Raw genomic sequence first — 25,862 nt, 5'->3', positions numbered from 1 at the left:
ATCCTTGCCATCAAATTTCCTCATATCGATTTTTGGAATATGGTGAGTCTTCAATCCAACATTAGCATCTATGGAATCATGATTAACATTTCTTTTATTCTCATCATGAGTTTCCTTTAGTACCCTTTCATCCTTAGTGCCCATTTCTTGTAGCAACTTATTCATATTTATCTTCAATTCGTCCATGTATGTCTTCAAATCTGTCTTCAAATCTGCCATGTCTCTCTTCAAATCTATGTTTGAATCATCCATCTTAGCTTCCATGCCCTTTATCTTAGATTCCACGCCATTTATCTTAGCTTCTGTTAGCTTTTGTGAGCGTGACATTAGTTGCACTTGTTCTTGTAATTTTGATATATCATGTAGCATTTCTTCCTCTTCTTCATGAGTCATGCTAGAGCTTTCAGGTTCCTTACTAGGTGTTTGAATTTTATTTCCTTGGGGCATCAGTTACTGATAATAATGCTTTACTATGCCCTTTGAATTCCTTCAAACCAAGCTTATGCAAAAATTAAAAAAAAAAACTACACACCTTTTTTCACTTTGTAGAAGCTTGATATTGAATCTGATCTATCTCTATAATTTCGGATCATTCAGTTCCAAAATTTTGCCTTGTAGTAGCCTTCTGAGTCCTCTTTCCAATGCCACAATTCTGACCCAAATTGGTTTCTCCACGGAAGAGTTATGCGAAATCTCCCACAGTGACTTGCTTATAGACTAGTTCAGTAGAGCAAACTTGTACGACATGCCATGAGTCATTGTTTCGACCTATGGATCTACAAAATGCATACAAGAAACTACAGTCCGTCCTCTTTCTATAACTTCTTACCAAATTTCAATCCGATCCTCAGAGAGAAAGTTATGACGATTTTCCCCAGGTCACCTGTTTTGAATGTAATTCAGGAGTCTGCAAAAAGACCAACTTCCTTAGATCATATCTCCGAAAATATCACGCGAAAAGCTCTGAAATACGGACCCAAGGTTCAGCGGGATTCTTCTCAAATGGGTTTTTTTTGTGACTTCTGAAATGTCACAGAAAAAAAGTTATAGCGAAAATGCCATGATGACCTGTTTGGAGCAGCGAAACCCTAGAATCCAAAGCTCTGATACCAAATGTTATGAAACCAGCTCAAGAAAAGATAGAAAAGATAGATCAACGCCTTAGAATTTAGCCTCTTCGAGGGGGCAACCTCTTTTACATTACATAAATGAACAATTCTTGGATGATTCAAATGACAAAACCTCCTTTCTATATATAGGAGTCTAAGGAGTCACAATATAATCCAGCCGACGTAACAATAATAATATAAGCCACAAAAATAACAATAGAGGGATTCTATGGGGCACAGAAATAACAATATGGGGGTAATAGGGGCACAACAATATAAATAAGGGGTATAACTACAATAGTAATGGGGTAATCACTAGTATTATAGGGACCCAAAAATGTATGTATTGAGTCTTTTGGTGATAGGAAGGCCTCTTATGATGTATAAGTCATGGTTCTTCTTGAAGAAAATCTTTTTTCAGATCTTGCCTTCAGTCAGGAAGAGCATGAACAACACACTTCGGCAGTACAGAGACTTGGCATGTACTCAGGGGGAGCATGAACAGATTGGAACACTTTGGCATATACAAAGGGGGAGCACATTTGGAGATTTCAGCAGGTACTCAGGGGGAGTATGGACAGCAGAATGTTTATCAAGGAAAGAGAATATCTTGGTCCACCCTTTGCCCTTGATGTCAAAGGGGGATAGTGATTTGGTGTTGTTGCCATCAAGTCCAAAGGGGGAGATTGTTGGAATTATGATGCATGTGTTGTACTTGATGGCAACCCTCTCATAGAAGAACATCTCACTTACATATAACTGGATCAATCTACAGATGTGACTAAATGCATGGGATGCAGGACAGCTCAAAGGAATAAGAAGATCAAGTTCTAAGTATGACAAGTTAGCTTTGCAATCAAGTCCAAAGGGGGAGATTGTTGGCATTATGAGACAAGTGTTGTCGTTGATGGCAAAATGACAGATTATAGTGCAGCAGGTCAGTAGCAAAGAATTGATGATCAGACTACAAAGAATGAAGAAAGAAGAGTATATACGCGGGTTCACTATATACCAAGTAGGGTATACACACAGGTTCACTATATACCAAGTCGCGTATATGCAGGTTCGCTATATACCAAGTAGGGTATACACGCAGGTTCACTATATACCAAGTCGCGTATATGCAGGTTCGCTATATACCAAGTAGGGTATACACGCAGTTTCATGCACGGAAAAGCGCATACATGTTGGAAAGCTTACTTTTGGTCCATGGTAGTTAGTCCTTGGTATTTGAACCTATGGTTTTGGACCATGGTATCTCGACAAGTGTGTTGATCCCAAGTATTAGGCTCTTGGTATTGATTTATTATGGTTTTGGACCGTGGTATTGAGCAAGGCCTAAGACTATAAAAGGAGAAGAAGATCATTAGGCAAGGGAATCGAAAAAGTCTTGAATATCCGATGAAGGATGAGATCCAATATGCAGGTTATGGGTTGATGATGCATTGCTTGATCTGAGCTAAGGAGGGATCTCACCGGTTGATGGAGAACAAGATCTAAGGAGAGATCGGGATCAAATGGTTTGAAATGAACTATCTTCATGATGCTTATTCTAGATCTGCATACTGACGCATGTAATATACTATAAATGTTATGAGTATGACTGATGTCTGGTACAACTACAAAGTTAGAAGAAAATATTTTTAGATCTGTACACGGGTTGTCTTTGGCAAAAGCGTGTATGTACGCAGGTTTGATTCATCGCAGTAGCATATACATTATGAAGTATAGTATTTGATGTTGCAGATGGGTCTGATTGTTATGGCAGAGTTCTGTAGTCTGTTCTGGTGACTGTGTTATTGACAGGGTTTCAATGTTTCAGTGATTCAGAGATTGATGATGTTAGTAGTGATTGTTTTGAGCTTCAATGATAGTTATGGGTCCAGTATGAAAATTGGATAAAACGTGGCCTTTCAGATTAAGTGTTGTGCTTCAGGAGTATCCAATCTGAAAATGTATGAAACGTGGTACCCGGAGGAGAGAAGATTATAGGCCGGCGCCTACGTACTAGTATCTTAGCTAGTACAAGAGAAAAGGGGGTTGTAGCTCCCTTCCAGGAGAGTCTGGAGAACGAGAGAAGGTTGTAGCCTTCTACAGGTTGTAGCCTGCGTGTTGGTAAAGGACTGCACCAGTACATTGTAAAAGAAGTTTCTTAATAAATGAAGATAGAAACGAATTGCAGCAGGTGGTTTTCACCCACATTGGGTTTCCACCTTATATCATGGTGTTCATGTGTGTTGCTTATGTGTGTTGATCTATCTGTTTTACTGCTACTGTTGACTGTTAATATGTCTAATAATGTTCTGATGCACCCATTGAAGATCACATAACTGAATCATGAGTTTAATGGTTATACGCTAGTTGCAATAGACATAGTCGCGTATATACGTGGGTATACTTAACTGAAGTAGCGTATATGAATCTGAGTATGAAAATGAAAAAGTTTTATTGATTAGATAATATTGATTCACCTCCCCCTCTCAGTATTATTTCCAACATCTGTACAATCGTTTTACTCTATGCTCATATTCTCTGTCATTTCATCCCCATATCCATAGCTATCTGTCTTCTTTATGCAGTCACTTCATTTCTCAAACAGTGAAGGGAATTTTGAAGAATAGCAGAGAATAAAGGCTCATGAATGATTGGTCTTGTGCACTAGTTGCAGTCTTGGACTTTCTTCCTGGTACCTGGCTGCATAAAATTTCTTTTCCAATAACTTAAATCAGAAAACTAATGTCTTGGCTGTCTTTTAGCTATGGAACACAGCCACATTCCGCAACTAATTGGTTGTTCCGCAGCTACTTTCACGCTTTTGCAAGTTCCAAGTGTCAAGAGGGAAAAATGACTACATGAGTAGCTTGGAAAACATCAGGGCAAGAATTTAGAGGTGTGTGTTATCACTATGTCGCCGCATGTTTGACTTCAGGGAGGAAAATGAAAAACAAAACAAAAGATTCAAAGATAAAAAAAAATAAAAAACGAATCAATGAAATAAGTAGATTATTTTCTCACTTTTCTGAAAGGTATTGATTAATTTTGGACTGATAATAAAAAATGGATAGCTAACTTTCTGTTCAAGATTTTTAGCTACAAAAACTATGCACGCTCTGCAGCTAAAGCCATTCTACAGCTAAACATCAATTCTGCAACTGAAAAACCTCATTGTTCAAATCAGCCTAACTTTCTCATACGAAATCAAATTTAGATGATTCAAGTGTCATTGGAAAGATATCAACGAGATCTACATAATGATAAATCCATCATCAGAGTTTGAAACAGTCAAGAATAAATAAATTGCTCAAAAGGTATAACAGTTAACTTGAGGCACTAATTCCAAAGCAAGCATAAATTCTTTTGGTTTTCCTTCGTGTACTCGTTTGATTAATATGAATTCTTAGTTTTGTGTGTAAATATCATAACTAGAGAGATTGGCCACCTCTCTGTTTTGATAGTCTTACATTCCATTGCATAAGAAGTATTAGTTTTTTTGCAGGTTCCAGGAGGAAGGACAGATGACTACAAGTGAATAGTGTCTCTCTAAGAGACCAATTTGTTTCATAAGAGGATGATCAACAACAAAGAAACATGCTAATGCAAAATCAAATCCAAACACTTGCAAAACTTTCAGATACTATTGTCTCCATTACATCCATACTTCATAATAAACCATTCACCTCATTTCCCTTCATATTTTCCATTTACACTAACATACACTTTCCATTACTTTTTGTTCACTCCTAACCCACAAATAAAAGCAAGAGGCTCAGTTACATTCTTATTGCCCATTACCATTACTACTTTCCATTGCCATCTTCCATTTTCATTTTCCCTTTCCTATCATTTTCATTTCGCAAATAAACCCTTCTTCAATGCAAACTATTGAGTCCATGTTCCTTTGAGTCTAAATTCCTTGCAAAAACACCTTGAGGCTTGCATGCCTTAATGGCAAGTCATCATGCTGACGAACAATGCGAATACATTAATATCCCTTGTTCATCAGATCTTCTAGGTGACTCGACATCGGCAAATTTATTCATACCTATCAAGATGTGTTTGGGCATCTTGACTCTCATTGTCATCAATGGTGAGAGTTCTTGTGTTGACTAGTGGCATCCATTAATGGCCACTAAGTCAACAATTTCCTATTATGTTCAACATCAGAACATCTATTCACATAGTAGGAATTGTGCCAATGAGTTTTGAAGACATGAAGACTATTATTTTCAGCATTTTGGAGCAGATATAAAATAGATCAGCACTATTCAGCAGTAGATTCAGCAAGTTTTAGTAGAAGCAATAAAAAGTCATCTTGACTCTTTTATCCATGACTCTTTTTGTCCAGCCACTTGAAGAAGATTATGATCAGAATTTTGTAGCCACCACACATACAACTCATCCATTTCCAAAGGGTAAGTTAAGGTACATCATTTTCTAACTTTTTACCATAGAATTCCATAAAAATCTAGAATGATAATGGTTGGAAAAACATTTTTCTTCCTCATTTCATAAAATTGTCAATACCATCAGTTCAGGGGGGGAATGCATTCATATTCATATCTTGCCATGTTCATATCATATTCAGAAGCCCACATACTTCCAAAATATATTAACTATTACATTATTATTATGAGCATACAATGGCTTTTCAAAAGTGCTTAAAGGATAATTGGATACAAACACAATCATGGTTGTCACACAAGAACCAACCATGATGAAATCCAATTGAAGATATATTTTGCAACAATAATCAAATTATTATTACGCAAAGTTCAAAGATAAAAATTGAATGCAACAACAAAATATGGTTGTAACACAAGAACCAACCATGTTGCAATTCAAGTAAAACACTTTGCAGAAGTATGAAGTTATCAAGTGATATCATGCAAATTTAAGCCAAAGCTCAAGGATCAAAAGAATTAATGTAATATATATTGCATGAGGGCATGCAATAGCTTCAGTTGCGGGGTATGTTGGGTCTTGAAATTGTCATTCACTTCCATTACACTTTCACTATCATGTCCATTATATCACTTCCATTTCACCTTCATTTCACTACCATGTCACTACATTCATCTCACTTTCATCATTATTGGGTCAAATTAAAGTTTTTCCAAACTTTATTAATTCTTAGCATTTTTAAGTGAATTTGTGGTTAAAAATTAGAAAATAATGTGCATATGCTTATACCTAACAAGTGGGATGAGATTGTTGACATGTGTAAGTCAAAAGGAAGCTTCTAGAAGACCTTTATGTGGCATCCTAAGGCCAAATTCTAATTTGAGTGGAGAGGATCATGGGATCATGAGGATATGTGTCACATTTCCTATTTGTATTGAAACTCTAAGAAGACATGTGTCCTATCAATTCTTATTTTGATTATAATTCCAGAGGTATAGGGAGAGATTCATGGACTCTCATTAATGAGATGACTTCTCATCTTTTTGTATAAATAGGAGATCTCTCTCCTTTATTTGGAAGCTTTGTAAACTTTGTTAGCTCAACTTTGTACTTTGTAATTTTGAATAATTTCAATAAAGCTTTGAAGTTCCCAACATGGAAGGAGATGTGAAGTAGGAGATGTCATGGAGCATATTAGAATGTAAGGTAGAGTAGATTTTATTTTGTAGTTTTTCTTTGATTTCATTCAAGTATGTCATTTTATTTTTATGATTATTTTCAAGTTTAATAGTTTAGATTTTCCATTCATGCAAGGTTAATTCATGCAAGTGTGTTCAACCGGTTGATTGTAGATTTATCTAACTGTGTAATCTATGCTTAGAAATAGTCCAAGAAAGTATTTCCAATTGGTGCTTGGAGCATTAGAGCACACAGTAGATTAATTTTCCTTTACATGTTTTGTATTTGATTTTGTTGCAATTTCATTTTCATTTTTAGAACAATGAAGTATTGAATCCCCCCAAATGCTATCACAAGGAGGTAGTTCCCCCAAAATTGTATAGCGGAGTGATAAAACACTTCATTTAGCTGTTATAGTAGAATAGTTGCAATTTCACTTTTAGTCTTAGTCTTTCATTTAAGTTTGTTGCAATTTCATTTTCAGTTTTAGAACAATGAAGTATTGGATCCCTCCAAATGCTATCACAAGGAGGTAGTTCTCCCAAAATTGTATAGTGGAGTGATAAAACACTTTTGTTATCATTTTTGCTTTCATTTCATAGATATTTTTTCGGCTTAGATTAATCTAACTATTAAAAGTTTTGATTTTTTTTTATCTAATGTCCCTTTCCTATCATTTTCATTTCGCAAATTAACCCTTCTTCGATGCAAACTATTGAGTCCATGTTCCTTTGAGTCTAAATTCCTTGCAAAAACACCTTGAGGCTTGCATGCCTTAATGGCAAGTCCTCATGCTGACGAACAATGGGAATACATTAATGTCCCTTGTTCATCAGATCTTCTAGGTGACTCGACATCGGCAAATTTATTCATACCTAGCAAGATGTGTTTGGGCATCTTGACTCTCATTGTCATCAATGGTGAGAGTTCTTGTGTTGACTAGTGGCATCCATTAATGGCCACTAAGTCAACAATTTCCTGCTATGTTCAACATCAGAACATCTATTCACATAGTAGGAATTGTGCCAATGAGTTTTGAAGACATGAAGACTATTATTTTCAGCATTTTGGAGCAGATATAAAATAGATCAGCACTATTCAGCAGTAGATTCAACAAGTTTTAGTAGAAGCAATAAAAAGTCATCTTGACTCTTTTATCCATGACTCTTTTTGTCCAGCCACTTGAAGAAGATTATGATCAGAATTTTGTAGCCACCACACATACAACTCATCCATTTCCAAAGGGTAAGTTAAGGTACATCATTTTCTAACTTTTTACCATAGAATTCCATAAAAATCTAGAATGATAATGGTTGGAAAAACATTTTTCTTCCTCATTTCATAAAATTGCCAATACCATCAGTTGGGGGGGGGAATACATTCATATTCATACCTTGCTATGTTCATATCATATTCAGAAGCCCACATACTTCCAAAATATATTAACTATTACATTATTATTATTATGAGCATACAATGGCTTTTCAAAAGTGCTTAAAGGATAATTGGATACAAACACAATCATGGTTGTCACACAAGAACCAACCATGATGCCATCCAATGAAGATATATTTTGCAACAATAATCAAAATATTATTACGCAAAGTTCAAAGATAAAAATTGAATGCAACAACAAAATATGGTTGTAACACAAGAACCAACCATGTTGCAATTCAAGTAAAACACTTTGCATAAGTATGAAGTTATCAAATGATATCATGCAAAGTTAAGCCAAAGCTCAAGGATCAAAAGAATTAATGTAATATATATTGCATGAGGGCATGCAATAGCTTCAGTTGGGGGTATGTTGGGTCTTGAAATTGTCATTCACTTCCATTACACTTTCACTATCATGTCCATTATATCACTTCCATTTCACCTTTATTTCACTACCATGTCACTACATTCATCTCACTTTCATCATTATTGGGTCAAATTAAAGTTTTTCCAAACTTTATTAATTCTTAGCATTTTTAAGTGAATTTGTGGTTAAAAATTAGAAAATAATGTGCATATGCTTATACCTAACAAGTGGGATGAGATTGTTGACATGTGTAAGTCAAAAGGAAGCTTCTAGAAGACCTTTATGTGGCATCCTAAGGCCAAATTCGAATTTGAGTGGAGAGGATCATGGAATCATGAGGATATGTGTCACATTTCCTATTTGTATTGAAACTCTAAGAAGACATGTGTCCTATCAATTCTTATTTTGATTATAATTCCAGAGGTATAGGGAGAGATTCATGGACTCTCATTAATGAGATGACTTCTCATCTTTTTGTATAAATAGGAGATCTCTCTCCTTTATTTGGAAGCTTTGTAAAATTTGTTAGCTCAACTTTGTACTTTGTAATTTTGAATAATTTCAATAAAGCTTTGAAGTTCCCAACATGGAAGGAGATGTGAAGTAGGATATGTCATGGAGCATATTAGAATGTAAGGTAGAGTAGATTTTATTTTGTAGTTTTGCTTTGATTTCATTCAAGTATGTCATTTTATTTTTATGATTATTTCAAGTTTAATAGTTTAGATTTTCCATTCATGCAAGTTTAATTCATGCAAGTGTGTTCAACCGGTTGATTGTAGATTTATCTAACTGTGTAATCTATGCTTAGAAACAATCCAAGAAAGTATTTCCAATTGGTGCTTGGAGCATTAGAGCACACAGTAGATTAATTTTCCTTTACATGTTTTGTATTTGATTTTGTTGCAATTTCATTTTCATTTTTAGAACAATGAAGTATTGAATCCCCCCAAATGCTATCACAAGGAGGTAGTTCCCTCAAAATTGTATAACGGAGTGATAAAACACTTCATTTAGCTGTTATAGTAGATTAGTTGCAATTTCACTTTTAGTCTTAGTCTTTCATTTAAGTTTGTTGCAATTTCATTTTCAGTTTTAGAACAATGAAGTATTGGATCCCTCCAAATGCTATCACAAGGAGGTAGTTCTCCCAAAATTGTATAGTGGAGTGATAAAACACTTCTGTTATCATTTTTGCTTTCATTTCATAGATATTTTTTCGACTTAGATTAATCTAACTATTAAAAGTTTTGATTTTTTTTATCTAATGTCCCTTTCCTATCATTTTCATTTCGCAAATAAACCCTTCTTCAATGCAAACTATTGAGTCCATGTTCCTTTGAGTCTAAATTCCTTGCAAAAACACCTTGAGGCTTGCATGCCTTAATGGCAAGTCCTCATGCTGACGAACAATGGGAATACATTAATATCCCTTGTTCATCAGATTTTCTAGGTGACTCGACATCGACAAATTTATTCATACGTAGCAAGATGTGTTTGGGCATCTTTACTCTCATTGTCATCAATGGTGAGAGTTCTTGTGTTGATTAGTGGCATCCATTAATGGCCACTAAGTCAACATTTTCCTGTTATGTTCAACATCAGAACATCTATTCACATAGTAGGAATTGTGCCAATGAGTTTTGAAGACATGAAGACTATTATTTTCAGCATTTTGGAGCAGATATAAAATAGATCAGCACTATTCAACAGTAGATTCAGCAAGTGTTAGTAGAAGCAATAAAAAGTCATCTTGACTCTTTTATCCATGACTCTTTTTGTCCAGCCACTTGAAGAAGATTATGATCAGAATTTTGTAGACACCACACATACAACTCATCCATTTCCAAAGGGTAAGTTAAGGTATATCATTTTCTAACTTTTTACCATAGAATTCCATAAAAATCTAGAATGATAATGGTTGGAAAAACATTTTTCTTCCTCATTTCATAAAATTGCCAATACCATCAGTTGGGGGGGGGCACACATTCATATTCATACCTTTCCATGTTCATATCATATTCAGAAGCCCACATACTTCCAAAATATATTAACTATTACATTATTATTATGAGCATACAATGGCTTTTCAAAAGTGCTTAAAGGATAATTGGATACAAACACAATCATGGTTGTCACACAAGAACCAACCATGATGCAATCCAATGAAGATATATTTTGCAACAATAATCAAATTATTATTATGCAAAGTTCAAAGATAAAAATTGAATGCAACAACAAAATATGGTTGTAACACAAGAACCAACCATGTTGCAATTCAAGTAAAACACTTTGCATAAGTATGAAGTTATCAAATGATATCATGCAAAGTTAAGCCAAAGCTCAAGGATCAAAAGAATTAATGTAATATATATTGCATGAGGGCATGCAATAGCTTCAATTGGGGTTATGTTGGGTCTTGAAATTGTCATTCACTTCCATTACACTTTCACTATCATGTCCATTATATCACTTCCATTTCACCTTCACTTCACTACCATGTCACTACATTCATCTCACTTTCATCATTATTGGGTCAAATTAAAGTTTTTCCAAACTTTATTAATTCTTAGCATTTTTAAGTGAATTTGTGGTTAAAAATTAGAAAATAATGTGCATATGCTTATACCTAACAAGTGGGAGTTGTTGACATGTGTAAGTCAAAAGGAAGCTTCTAGAAGACCTTTATGTGGCATCCTAAGGCCAAATTCGAATTTGAGTGGAGAGGATCATGGGATCATGAGGATATGTGTCACATTTCCTATTTGTATTGAAACTCTAAGAAGACATGTGTCCTATCATTTCTTATTTTGATTATAATTCCAGAGGTATAGGGAGAGATTCATGGACTCTCATTAATGAGATGACTTCTCATCTTTTTGTATAAATAGGAGATCTCTCTCCTTTATTTGGAAGCTTTGTAAAATTTGTTAGCTCAACTTTGTACTTTGTAATTTTGAATAATTTCAATAAAGCTTTGAAGTTCCCAACATGGAAGGAGATGTGAAGTAGGAGATGTCATGGAGCATATTAGAATGTAAGGTAGAGTAGATTTTATTTTGTAGTTTTCTTTGATTTCATTGAAGTATGTCATTTTATTTTTATGATTATTTTCAAGTTTAATAGTTTAGATTTTCCATTCATGCAAGTTTAATTCATGCAAGTGTGTTCAACCGGTTGATTGTAGATTTATCTAACTGTGTAATCTATGCTTAGAAACAGTCCAAGAAAGTATTTCCAATTGGTGCTTGGAGCATTAGAGCACACAGTAGATTAATTTTCCTTTACATGTTTTGTATTTGATTTTGTTGCAATTTCATTTTCATTTTTAGAACAATGAAGTATTGAATCCCCCCAAATGCTATCACAAGGAGGTAGTTCCCCCAAAATTGTATAGCGGAGTGATAAAACACTTCATTTAGCTGTTATAGTAGATTAGTTGCAATTTCACTTTTAGTCTTAGTCTTTCATTTAAGTTTGTTGCAATTTCATTTTTAGTTTTAGAACAATGAAGTATTGGATCCCTCCAAATGCTATCACAAGGAGGTAGTTCTCCCAAAATTGTATAGTGGAGTGATAAAACACTTCTGTTATCATTTTTGCTTTCATTTCATAGATATTTTTTTGGCTTAAATTAATCTAACTATTAAAAGTTTTGATTTGTTTTTATCTAATGTTCATTTCGTTTTCTCCCTTCTTTAGAAATTAGATTTTAACATTAAAAGTCATTAGATTTAGTTGTCCATTAACATTTGGAGATTTTCATCTAGAAGCATACCTTTTCTTTCTTAGAATAATTTCCTTAAGCATAAGAAACAAAACCCCCAAAAATAGCATAAACTATAAAACAAAGAAATAAGAAAAAGGTTAACTAAGCACAGATAGTGCACCACACTTCATCAGTTTACGATACCCAGATTGATAATTTATGTAGAGAAATTTAGGACAGTAAATTGACTAGACATGGCTCCAAGGAGGTAATGAATTATGCAAACATATTTAGAATAGGAATTACTACCAACCCTCTTTTGAGTTGGCTAAACTAAGAGAAACATAATACCCCCTAGGCTCCTCTCTATGGAATCTAGCATAGGAAATTAGAGCATTGTTCAAAATCATGCCTTCTAGGAAATCAAGAAGGGCCACACAACACTATTTTGGAAAGATGTATGGCAGCAATTACATTGCCTTGGTGATCAAGAGGAGCTCCGGGAACTAGAGTATTTTACAATAGCTCAACATTGCTCTATATTAGTGCATTTTTGGAAACTATATCCTTGATCTACTTCATGGCGAGTGTGGGAAATGGTGGAATACTTGCCAAATCACCCTACTATGACAGCTTGGCCAATACGAACTTAAGAGATTCAAAGCCGTAAAATGTCAAGCAACAAGGGTCAAGATAAACTCCCATATGGGTATCAAATCAAAGGAATGTTTATAGTTAACGAATCTCATACACTATTGGTTGGTCATAACGACCTTCCAAGAGAGCCAATTTGGTGCAAATTTTGGATGTAAGGTCACTAGCCCAAAGTCACCCAATTCGTGTGATTGGTTGGAAAAAAAATCCTTTCATGGATTCAAATTTGGAAAGAGGGGTTTTAGGGCCCTTCAATCTACCCTCTATATAGGACTCGAGAGGATCCTATATTGAACACCTTCTCAATCTATGTCCTTTTTCTGACCATCTATGAACTCAGATATTACATTTATTTAGGTACTAAGGTTGAAACTACAACAATCTTCTAGAGACAATGGAGCAATGGTGACCAAGCATTTAACGTATCCGGTCCTTAATCATGCATGGATATTTTTTATGAGATTGATAATGTAGTTGACCTGTAAAGAAAGTTGAAGAAGGACAAGTGTGGCAACTTATTAAGAAAAATGTCAGGGAGACCATCTTATTAGAGAATTGGGCTCAAGAGGATTAGAAAATTGACCTGCATGAGACAAGGATTCTAAATGAACTAGAAATTTCACCATCTATGATTTCTCAAATCAAAACCAAGTCCCAAAGTAGAAGAAATTGTTCTCCCTTAACCTTTACCCATCCTCCAATAGGCTTTGTAAAATTGAATGTTGATGGCGCTTCTAAAGGGAACCCAGGCCATTAAGGTTATGGCGGGACATTTTGTGATTATGAAGGACATGCACTACTTATTCATGTGGGAAATTCAGGGATAAACAATAATAATGTGGCTGAATTCCTTTCTTTGGATATAGGTTTGTATCTTGCAAATAATGAAGGATACTCAAAACTATAGGTGGATGGTGGTTCTCAATTAGTTACCACAATAATTAGGAGAATATTAAATGGGACTCCATTGGAAATTTGTGTAAAATTTGGTGTCTAGAGGTCCTCATATCCTGCATTCAAATCTTGATCCAATCCGTTCTTTCAATCATTACTTCTCACTCTTAGAACTTTGGTAACAAGGTAGCATATTTCCCCACTAATGTGGGTTGCCAAGAACAAAAATTTTACCTGGTAGTTGCATGGTCTGATGAGGTGTGGTCGACATGGAGGAAGCAATTTCAAATATCCTCGACCCTGACAAAACATCCTTGATTGAGTGTTGGATTTTGTGTCAATGAAGGAAGGGGGTGATCAGCCACCCCATTCCCTCTCATTGCATTTAAGAGGGGAACATGGTATGGCTACCCCACACCATGCAATAACACATGTTAACTAGTAGTCATTCCCTCCAAACTCAAATGGTAGATTGTTTTATATATGTGTGTTCCTAGCCTGGTAACTTCAGCTTTGTGTTTTATAGTTGTGCCTCCGACAGTCCCCCACCATAGTGTCATATTTCCTCACTAATGTAGGTTGCCAAGAACAAAAATTTTACCTGGTAGTTGCATGGTCTGATGAGGTGTCGTCCACATGGAGGGAGAAACTTCAAATATCCTCGACCATGACAAAACATCCTTGATAGAGTGTTGGACTTTGTGCCAATGAAGCAAGGGGGTGAGCCCGCCACCCCATTTGCTCTCATTGCATTTAAGAGGGGGATATGATATGGCTACCCTACACCATGAAATAACATATGTTAACTAGCAGTCATTCCCTCCACACTCAAATGGTAGATTGTTTTATATATGTGTGTTCCTAGCTTGGTAACTTCAACTGTGTTTTTTAGTTGTGGCTCTGACAATCCCCCACCATAGCTAGGATATTTCCCCTATGGAGCATGTTTTTTGGAGTTGCACTCCATCCCTCATAACCCCTTTTCCTGTGGCAATTCTTGTGATTCATCTCTAGTTCAAAGAAAAGATTTATCCTACAATGATGGGTTAGTGATATCTGCATTACAGGGTGACCCTAATTCCAAATGTTGGGACACATAATTGACATTTTTTTGCACCCATTTTCCCTATCATTTCCTACCATTTTGACTTTAAAATCCATGTCTTGTCACTTCATTAGCCACTATTGACCAAAGTATGTTTCCTTTTGTATATCATCCTTATTATCTGGTTTTTCTTGTAATTTTACATAAAATCTAACTACTTTAGGTTATTTTCTTAATGAATTAAAAAAGAGTTGTTTTAGGTTGTGTGGCTTGTTGAGATGTTGTTACAAGAAAATATCTTCCCATTTTTGCCTCATTGAAAGATGGAACAAAGAATCTACTGATACAACACTAAGATTATTTTGGATACTCTATTCTTCAATGATTAGCAACAAAGACCGATTTGAACAGATACATATTCAGATTCAGTCTGACCATTGAAAGGAGACATTTATGGACAACTCAGCTAACTTAGTTGAAATAGTTAGGATTTCCAAATGACAAATCATTGTAAATTATAAATGTTGATACATCTTTTCTCAATATTTCTTTCCTAACTAGCTTGTTTATTGTGTAATTCACCAACCCCTGCTAAGGAGGAAGGCCCCTCCTTCTTAGCAGGGATCACTGGTTAGAGAGGTGTTGTAGAAGTATATTTATTATCTCTCAGTTGTGATTTATGTGTGATTTATTTTTATTATTATAGATCTTGTTTATGCATTGAATAGTTGCAAGATTGTAACTTTTGTCGTTGTGTAACAACATAGGTCTTGGAACAGTCCCGTGGTGGTTATTTAATTTCTACTACATTTTTTTGGTTTGTTTATTTAACTGAATGGGTTTTTCATAAATTTTTTAATGTTGAATGGTTTCCATGAGTATGGTCTCTTTTTTAATAAGAGTGATAGTGTGACATAGTGTGATTTATTCTGCAATGTGTGCTTCTTTTCCTTTAGAAGTGTGATCAAGGGTTGGAGTGTAACAACAAGTGTGATGGAGTGTTGAGAGTGATACCTACAATGATTGATTTTAAGTTTTGGTTAGCAATAGTTTCCATTTGTTCCTACATATATTTTTCATAGTATCCTTGAAATACAAACCCTACCTGGATTAACAATTTATGTGTCAATTGGATTGGTTGTTCTAAATTAAAAGTACAATTGATCCACCCAAAATTTTGGCATCATTGCCAAGGAGGCTATTAGAGGTGCATATGTGTGACTAGATTATTTTCATGCATTGATTGAAAGTGTGGTAGATCTATTCTTGGCTCTGAGGTTCCCAAGCGGTAAGATGAGAGGTAAGAACCTATGCATCGCTTCAACATTTGGAAGTAGCTCATCCTCATGAGGAATTAGGGCACATAGGATTGCATTGCATGAATAGTGAAGAAGAAAAATATGGTGCCCCAAAACTTTAACTGGTCATGCAAGTAGAAGAGGATGTTAGAGAAAGAAGAAGAATCAAGATTTGGGTAGAGTAACATATATACAAGGGATCATCTCAAAAGTTGAAGTTGAATCATCCACTCAAGGAGCAACACCTAAGAAGAGAGAATTAGGTAAAACTGCTTTACGAAGGATAGTATTCCATGAATCATCTATGTTGGATGCACATATTAAGGAGGTGGAATTTTTTGAAACTTTGACCTTAGATACAATCCCTAGAGTTTCTAGTGCATATGTCTCAATAGAGGAAGGATATCAAGGCTTGATAGAGGGACAAGGTGATACATATGAACATGACTTGGAATCAATTCCAGAAGAATGACCACTTGATGGTGCATCCCAGATTTAGGAAATGATGTGAAACAACTTGTTGAGCATTTTGTTGTGGAGGGTGTTGCGAAATCATTAGGACCACCTGGACAATATGAATTTTTTGAGCAACCTAAACAACCTAAGAAACCTTCATCACCAAAAGGAAAGAAATATCCTCCAGTAGGGGAGCCACCTATAACAGTTGTACAAAACCCTTAAGCTTTTAGGCAGAACCAAATGGTAGGGATCTTAGTTACCACCTTTGAGTCCTCCATTGGAAATCTCCAGGTACACGCCCCAATGAAGAAAATTCCTTTGTCTGCTCTTCCTACTTTTCAGGGTACAATTATTGAAGATCCTGATACATTTCTGTTTGAGTTATGATTATACCACCAATGAACAGAAATTGAAAATTTTCCCAACTACATTAAATAGAGCAACATTAAGATGGTTTATGGGACTCAGTGGGGGATCCATTACCTCTTGGGATGGGATGAAGAAGACTTTTTTAGAAAAGTATATAAAATATTTTATTTCCATATATTAGAGGGAAGAGTTATTCAAAATAATTTAGACACCATATGAAAATTTGGAAGAGGATGTTAAGCACCTTCAGTATAATTTACAGAGATATCAGCACAACAATTTGCACAAGGAAATAGTTAAAACAATTTTGACTAGAGGAATATGGGATGAATGCCTTGACATGTTAAATATTTTGGGGAAAGGAGATATATCCAAGGAACCTTATGATGAAATTGTTCATGTTTGTCGAATAATTTCCAAAGGATCGAAAAGAAACAAGACTATGACAAATGATGCTTCTACTAGGATTTTAAAGTCGGCCAATAGTGGAGAAACACGAGCAGAAATTGGAAATTTGCTAGAGAATTTAAAACTAACATTATGAACTCATTTTCCTCTCATCTTGATGTGTTGCAAGTGAAGCATAAATAGATTGAATTAGAACAAGATTTGGCTATATTCTTCTCTTGATGCAAAAAAAACATCCTATGAGAGGATGTCCACTTATTAGCTACAATATATGTCAGCATATCATTCTATACAACAATACCCCTTATTTCCTAGATTTAAAGAAATATATAAGGAGACAATTGAGGATATTGAAGAAGCATATTTTATTGGCACCAAGAAGCCATGGCAGCCTCAATCATCACGTATGGTGTAATAACCCTTCTCTTCTTTTAATTCTTCGTCTACTATGTATAGTCCTCAAAAAATTCCCTAGCAAATGAAATATCTAATAGCTCCATGGTAGCCCCCTAATCCCCCTTTGGTCCAATACCCTACACCTTGGCCTCAATGGCCCCCTCCATCATGGCCTCATCCATGGCAAGGGATTGTTCTCCCTAAAAAAATGTTTGTTCAAATTCCAATGAAGCAACAATAGTTACAACTCCCCTTCATTATTCCTATGAATGTTCCTCCATTATGCCCCCAACTACTATGCTATCTAACCCTAATCCCAATAACAAGGCACTACAACAAGTTGAAACACCAATCCTCCCTACCTATTCTATCTCACCTATGGATTGTAATAAAATACAATTATGATTAGGAAATATAGTAAAACCCATTGTTTCTCTTGTTATTATATAAAATTAGTAAGAAAATTCATCAAGAGAAGAAAACTTAATTCAAGGATCTTTAGAAAAATGACAAGTTGTAACATTCGATGCTACTACTAGTACTAGAACAGTTGATGATATTCATGAAGTTGTAATAGATGCTGCTATTGCTAATACCATTTTAATAGTCATTGATAGCTCATATGTCATTGTAACAACTGATGTTACCCCAATAATGAGACCTGTAACAAAGTCTAGTAATGAGACTTCTTTTCATCCCCCTTATCCTGAAAGATTAACTAAAGTAAAAAATAATCCACTCTGAATCTTATTTATTAAAGGAGTTGAATAACTTGAATATTTGGATTCCCTTACTTCAAGATATCCCAGATTATCCAATTTATGCTAAAACGGCTAGAGAATTCTACTAAAAATCCAGGAAGGAAACCTTGGGACCCCCTTACCATACATGTAATTAGAAAGCCATCATAGTTAATGTTAGGGGATAATACACCTACTAAATATGAAGATCCAAGAAACCCAAGAGTAACTACTCATATTAGAAGAATAACTCTTCGAAATACCCTGATTAGCAGGGGAAATTTTAAGAACCCCCCCAAAATTTATAAATATAATAATTGGGCGAATCTCCATGGTATATAGGAAAAATGGAAGGCGATTTTATCAATAATATAATATGTATATATAATTTTCTGGCGAATCTCTCACCAGGCATGGCGAATATTTTACTCAATTATAAAATCTTGTAAGAACTTGGCAAGTCTTTCACTAAATAATAGAACTTTGTAAAGTCCTAGTGAATTTTAGCATTGTGAACTCTTAGAGAATTTTTTGAAGAAGTATAAAACCATATATGATAAGAGCCACATGGTGGCAATATCACTATCTTTTTTCACATTTCCACAACATGGAACTTGTCTATAAAATTATAAAAAAACCAACCGAGTCCCTTATAATATGTAGGTAAGCTTATAACAGAGTCTGATACCTCTATTATGCTTGTCTTCATTCAAGTGTCATAGCTGCTATACTTAACACTGTGAATCACAACTCTCTCAGAACTCAACTCTATAGTGTACTTAAAACCTTTGGAAATTGAATCTGACAACTCTATAAAAAGTATTAGTGAAATAGAAGCTTTTTTGAATGAGCCCACTAACTATCACTGCTAAACAATCAATCTAGACTACGAAGTCTTCCATCTTGATCACAATCGTGCTCACGATCAAGGGAGTGCGATCACCTGGCCTGACATAATGGCCATCATAGATTCCCTGCCAATACACAAGTATGTTCATGTTTGCAATTAGAAAAATTACCCAAATTACAATCTATTTACTCCAGCCTATGTTGGAAAGTTATAGAAGGATGACTAGTGCAATCAATCCATTCCTTTTAGCCCTGGATTTGTTTCAGTTTAAAACAGAAGTATACAAATATACTTGTCCAATGTCTACTGCTACTGAGCATTAGTTAATTCATAAGAAAGTATCTAAACACACAAACATAAATTCACACTCATGAATATCCCAACTTTGTATCAAGTGCTATGACTAGTGATGGAAATCACAATTATTTTCAAAAGCCTGGAATCATGCCTAAGCATCCTCTATGAATGACCCCATGCCTTCCTGGTTAGCTGTCTACATTAAAGTTGCAACAAACAATATGACATTAGGCATGGCTTGAAAGTAACAAACCGCTACAGAACTCAGGCATAGATGGCAAGTGCAGACCATGTTTTCAAGATATCGGTTAGAAAATCCATAGCATATAATAGCACAAATTGAGAAACTCATAATGTCCTATCTGTTGAATATTGTAGCCAATTTTCTCACAGATTATACTGCAGAGCATAAAACTGCTCATAAATTAACATAACACGCAAGCTTCATATTCCTTGTATATGGCTTCATATTCTTTGTTTTTCTTCAAGTTTGTTGCTTTACAAGACTTAAATTATTCCTTCTAAATTTGTTTTACAAGACTTAAATTATTATAGATAATAACAAATCTTCCCAACCATTCAAGATAAATCTGATTTAACTTGAATGCACATATTCTTTATTTCCATTATCTAAATGTTTCACTGTCATGAAAAATAGATATTTCCATCTCAACATATCCTTGATCACTTGACATTTCCCTTGGTTAGTTTTTAAAGGTAATGGCTAAACATTTACAGAAGTTCTAATATTGTAAGCCTTACCATTTCCTTTTCATTTGTCAAGTTTAATTTCCACATTTTTTATTTCAATGAAACATTAAAGGCTGCAAACTTTGTGGTTATGATCCAACTGGGAGAATAAGGATGACTTTCTATGAAGCTCAAACCACTCACAGGACCCTTTAATACCACCATGCTTATTTGGCATGCCCGGGGTCTACAAAACCACAAGACTGACATAATAGATTTCATGCTTCAAGAAAACAGAAATACTTCAAGCTTGACTTCCATTACATTTTTTTACACGCACTATATGGTCTACCCTGTCCTCTGAGATGGACAGAGGTTCTTTGTGAAGACACACCAAATACAACCGAGTGATTTATGGCACAATGATTAAATAATGATAAGCCAACAAAATATGTACTATTAAACATAAGATATGCTCACTCAAGGGAAAGATTACTAGCCGAGGATTTAGACTCCAAACACCTAATTGGAAGTTGGTTTATGTGGCCTCAAACCAAATGCACTTGGACTCATATTTTTTCCTTGACTAACCATGGGAATGCCCGAATGCTTTTCCCCTATGTGAGGGCTATGTGTCTGTCTGATCTCACTTATACAGGGGCTATATATTTGTTTAGCTTCTGCAACTTGGGGACTTAATGCAGACTCGGATCCATGAATTGGTGTGCAATCACTCAAGCTAGTTATCCGTGGACTATATGTGTGTTTGACCTCACCGCGACTTCATATAATCATCTCATCCAAAACTTCGCCATCATTTGCACCTGTTCCCATGCTTCCTAGTCCGAACCCCTGAATTCCAGCTTCCTGCAATCAATATATGTTACAGTTCAATTTATTATTGTTCATGTTGCAGGGCTTATGAATTAGAATTGAGTAATATTTTTAAAATTTGTTTGATATGTGTATTGCACTCACTGTTATATTGCATGGCATTCCAGGGGCTTCTTCATACTCTGCTACATCCAATTCTTGAAGATGTGATCCTTTGAAAAACTTGGGAAGGATATACTGCCTCGCTGGGACTAACAAGTTACAACATGATTAGTAGTGGGAAGAGAACACCATCTATAGGCACCCATGTGATACCAAAACATGCCAGCAAATAACATGTCTGGAAAATGGTGAAAGTGGCAATTGTCTTGAAAGGCACAGTTTCAAGAAATGTAGCATGATACTCCTAAAGTTCTCTGTAACCATCAGTTCAACATTGATCAGCTTTGAAAACTATATTACAAGCATTAAATTCAATCACATTATAGTTTGAATAAATTTCATACTTGTATCTACGGCTTGGAGCAGTGAAAAGAAACAATAGCCTTTCCCAAAATTGATTTCCTGGCAAACTCTCTATGGCCATGAAGGCAAAGTAACCCCAAAGCACAGAAGTTGGGATCTTTCTAATGATGGGCATTACTGCAAGGCAACCAACCACCATCAGAGATTGCAATAAATTACTCAATTGCTGTTCTTTCACCTCAACAGGAAGCAGGTCATCCACGTCCTTGTCAACATTAAAAATTGATTCATCAACTAGGGCATCCATATTCCCAGTACTTGCGGCCAACTGAATTGTGGTCTCTTTCAATTCCTTAAGTGCCTGCATAAATGGTTGGGACATGACAAGACAAATAAATAAAGGGAGAGGAAAATTAGATAAAATGAAACACCCAAACTCAAAAATAAGACCATTACCAAGGCAGGTGGAGGCTGATAAACCATTGGGGTCTGCATTTGCTCACAGGGATGGCTTCAAGTAGGGATTTCACCAGAACTAACTTATCCCCCTTGATGATAACCATCTATTACACCATATTGACATCTCCTTTTCAACCTTAGAAACCATCCACACCCATTATATTTTTTGCAGTCACTTAATTTAAATAAAGACATAGCGCTGCGATTACAATTGAGCTAAGGACAATTCCACTCAAATGTATCTTCTACTCTAGAAACATTAATTATATCTTTTGTTATATTTGAATCAACAATGATTGTCCAACCTGTTCATAGTTTCAGTTCCTCTGTTACACTTCTAGTGAACATCAATTTAACTATTTTAGAAATATTGAAGCGTTGTGTGAACAGTATTTGATCACATTAATGGCTTCCAATGAGCATAGAAATTCATTTGGGCTTACATGGGCAGAGCAGTGGGATTATTCATACAACGACCAGGACACAGCACAGAAAAACAAGTCTGTGGTCTTGACCAGATTAGCAGATTATAACAAGAAGATGAAATGTGCGGCGTCTGCTGGGGCCAAAATGGTGAAGGAAGGGACTTCGGCTGGTATCCGTTGGGCCAAACATCAATACCACAAAAATGCCCAGAACTGAAATGGTAGTCAGTGTCCAAAATTAGCAGAAGAAATGAGTGTGGGAAGGGCATATATGTGAACTATTTTGCTTCTGTTGTATTCTAGAGCAGACTTATATTGTATTAATTTTTGGGCTAAAGTTTTGAGTATATTAAATGACTGAACCATGTAGAACCATTGACTTGACTTTACATATATGGTTGTAAGGCCTCCTGGTTTTAGTCATCCATTAAAACAGGGGATATTTGTGCACTAAATGTTCACTCCATGCTTTATTTTTCTGCTGAAAAAATATTTGAATCAACAATAACCTCACAATCATGTTCAAAAGGCCTCTCATTGTCATGCTTATTTGAACTAAGCACTAATCCAGCATTGTAGGCTTCCTATCATTTCCTTGATTTTATTCTCTACTTCAAAGCAAGATCATTCTAAAGCTACATTTATAAAAAATGATCTATTATTATTTTTTTGAGTAAAGGTTCGCCTTTTCATTATGCCATCAATCATTCACAACTGATTTGACCTTGCATTATTGATTTTCTCGATGGGAAAACAGACCAATAACACAAGTTTATGAAGGCAAAGTAACCCCAAAGCACAGAAGTTGGGATCTTTCTAATGATGGGCATTACTGCAAGGCAGCCAACCACCATCAGAGATTGCAACAAATTACTCAATTTCTGTTCTTTCACCTCAACAGGAAGCAGGTCATCCACGTACTTGTCAACATTAAAAATTGATTCATCAACTGGGCATCCATATTCCCAGTACTTGCGGCCAACTGAATTGTGGTCTCTTTCAATTCCTTAAGTGCCTGCATAAATGGTTGGGACATGACAAAACAAATAAATAAAGGGAGAGGAAAATTAGATAAAATGAAACACCCAAACTCAAAAATAAGACCATTACCAAGGCAGGTGGAGGCTGATAAACCATTGGGGTCTACATTTGCTCATAGGATTCTTGCATGTTTCTGTATAATTGCCCTAAGGTTGAATTTTTCTGCATACTTTTCCGGATTGTTGTCACTAACTTGCTAAGCACCAACTGTAACAAAAGTACTTGTAAGTTACTCGTCTATAAAATGTCTGAATTGTGTCTTTTCCCTGAGAAGCTGCAATTGATAGTTCCAATATATTGGTACCTGATGTTTGAGGGTAGCTAAGCCTTTCATGTGCATTGGAGATTCAGGAATAACACCATTTGAAGGAGGTATGCCAACAATACCACATAAAATAGTCTGTCACAATAAAAGGAAAATTTATGAATCCACTAGAGATTTTTTATGGAGGTGAAAACAAAGAATGAAGAGTTAGATCAAGATGTCTTCAGGAAAGCAAACGCTCTTCCAGAATAGGGTAGCCAGTGACAGTTGAACCTAAACATGAACCCTGACAAAAATTACAACATAGTTCTAAATAATATATATTTACTGTGGTAATTTGCATACCAAAAATCCTAAGAGAAGTCATAATGGTATGAAGAAGGTTTTCTTAAGTTGAACTCATTCTGTTGGGCAAGTTGGGATGCAACGCTGTGATCAAAATAATAAAGCACTGCAATCATTGTTGCCCGAATGAAAGCTCCAGAAATGCATAACAATGGCACATCAAGCATTTCCTGTGTGGAAAAATAAGTACTGTTATTGCATGGAAACGAAAACAAAAAAGGAAAAAAAAATGGATTCTATGTTTTGAGGTGGTGGATGAAAGGCAAGATCAGTGCCTTATCATGTTTGGGCTATGGGAGCACGCATTTTATGTCAAAGGGAGAATGTAAAGAAGGATTATGGGTTATAAGCAGCCAAGGATCATCCCCCTGCCTTGTGTTGTTGCCACCCCCAACCTTCCAAAGTTCAAACCAACTGTCTTCCAATCAGCGGAAAGGCCAACACCACCACCTTCCAAATCACTGAAGATTTATTGTAGGATTTATTTGGAGATCTTATACAATCCTCAGCAGACAGAGGCTGTATGTACTTCCAACTCACCACCTTTCTCAATAAGCCCTTCCCTTCTATAATTCTCTAGACATATTTAGCAGCCAGGGCTCTTTCCAAGCAATGGAGATTTTAAATGTCCCATGCTCACAGCTCTTTAGGAACAACAGTTTTTTTCCATGAGACCCGAGGAATATTCTTTTTTCTGTTTGTCCCCAGCCCATAGGAATCTGAAACTAAGTCTTCTTACCTGTTCCAGGACCTGTTTGGGAATAAAGGAAAAAAACACTCAGTACACAGGGATGGCTTCAAGTAGGGATTTCACCAGCACTAACTTACCCCCCTTGATGATAACCATCTATTACACCATATTGACATCTCCTTTTCAACCTTAGAAACCATCCACACCCATTCTATTTTTTTGCAGTCACTGAATTTAAATAAAGACATAGCACTGCGATTACAATTGAGCTAAGGACAATTCCACTCAAATGTATCTTCTACTCTAGAAACATTAATCATATCTTTTGTTATATTTGAATCAACAATAACCTCACAATCATGTTCAAAAGGCCTCTCATTGTCATGCTTATTTGAACTAAGCACTAATCCAGCATTGTAGGCTTCCTGAGCTATAGGGTTCCATCACCATTGAGATGTTATCATCAAAAAAAACATAAAAACCACTTGAATATCATATCCTCTACACATCAACATAACAAGTAAATACTTGCGCTATAAAGCATAGAAAGCCATATTGCACAATATTATAAAATACCCTGTCAGTAACAACAGATGGCAAATAATTTCAAATGATCAGTCATATTTGACAATCATAAACAACTTAATTTCCAAATAAAGTTTTGTTCAATAGTCTTGAAGAACTAGAACCACCACAATCCAGCTACACCAATGGTGAAAATCCTTAGCAAATGTGGTAAAATAATTTTTTTTAAACATGGTATACTTGATCATGTTACTTATACAGGTTTCCATCTATTTTACCAGTATCCAAAGAGAAACTCACTGGTGAGATGATGCAGGCTACACTACAACAGGCCAATAATATTTTTATCCCCACAGCTAATATACAAGTCAGGGTACAAAACCTAGATCTTTGAAATACTCGTGCTCCTGAGCACTACAAGCAGTGATGCGTCCAAAAATACCAAAAAACTCATTTCCAAAATTCCTACACCTTTGTCTAACTGCAAACACATCTAATGTCAATTGGGTC

General features: G+C 35.5%; 1 pseudogene; it reads right to left on the bottom strand.

Moving 5' to 3' along the window:
- Positions 1-25,862, bottom strand: part of LOC149145846 (boron transporter 1-like) — a 44,487-nt pseudogene that overhangs the window by 5,180 nt on the left and 13,445 nt on the right.

The sequence above is a fragment of the Pinus tabuliformis genome, chromosome X (genome assembly GCF_031772625.1).
Source record: "Pinus tabuliformis cultivar Carrire ecotype Pingquan chromosome X, CPIR1, whole genome shotgun sequence".
NCBI classification, from domain to species: Eukaryota; Viridiplantae; Streptophyta; class Pinopsida; order Pinales; family Pinaceae; genus Pinus; species Pinus tabuliformis.
Note: the sequence above shows the minus strand (reverse complement) of the source record. Positions and strands in the feature narration are given on the sequence as shown.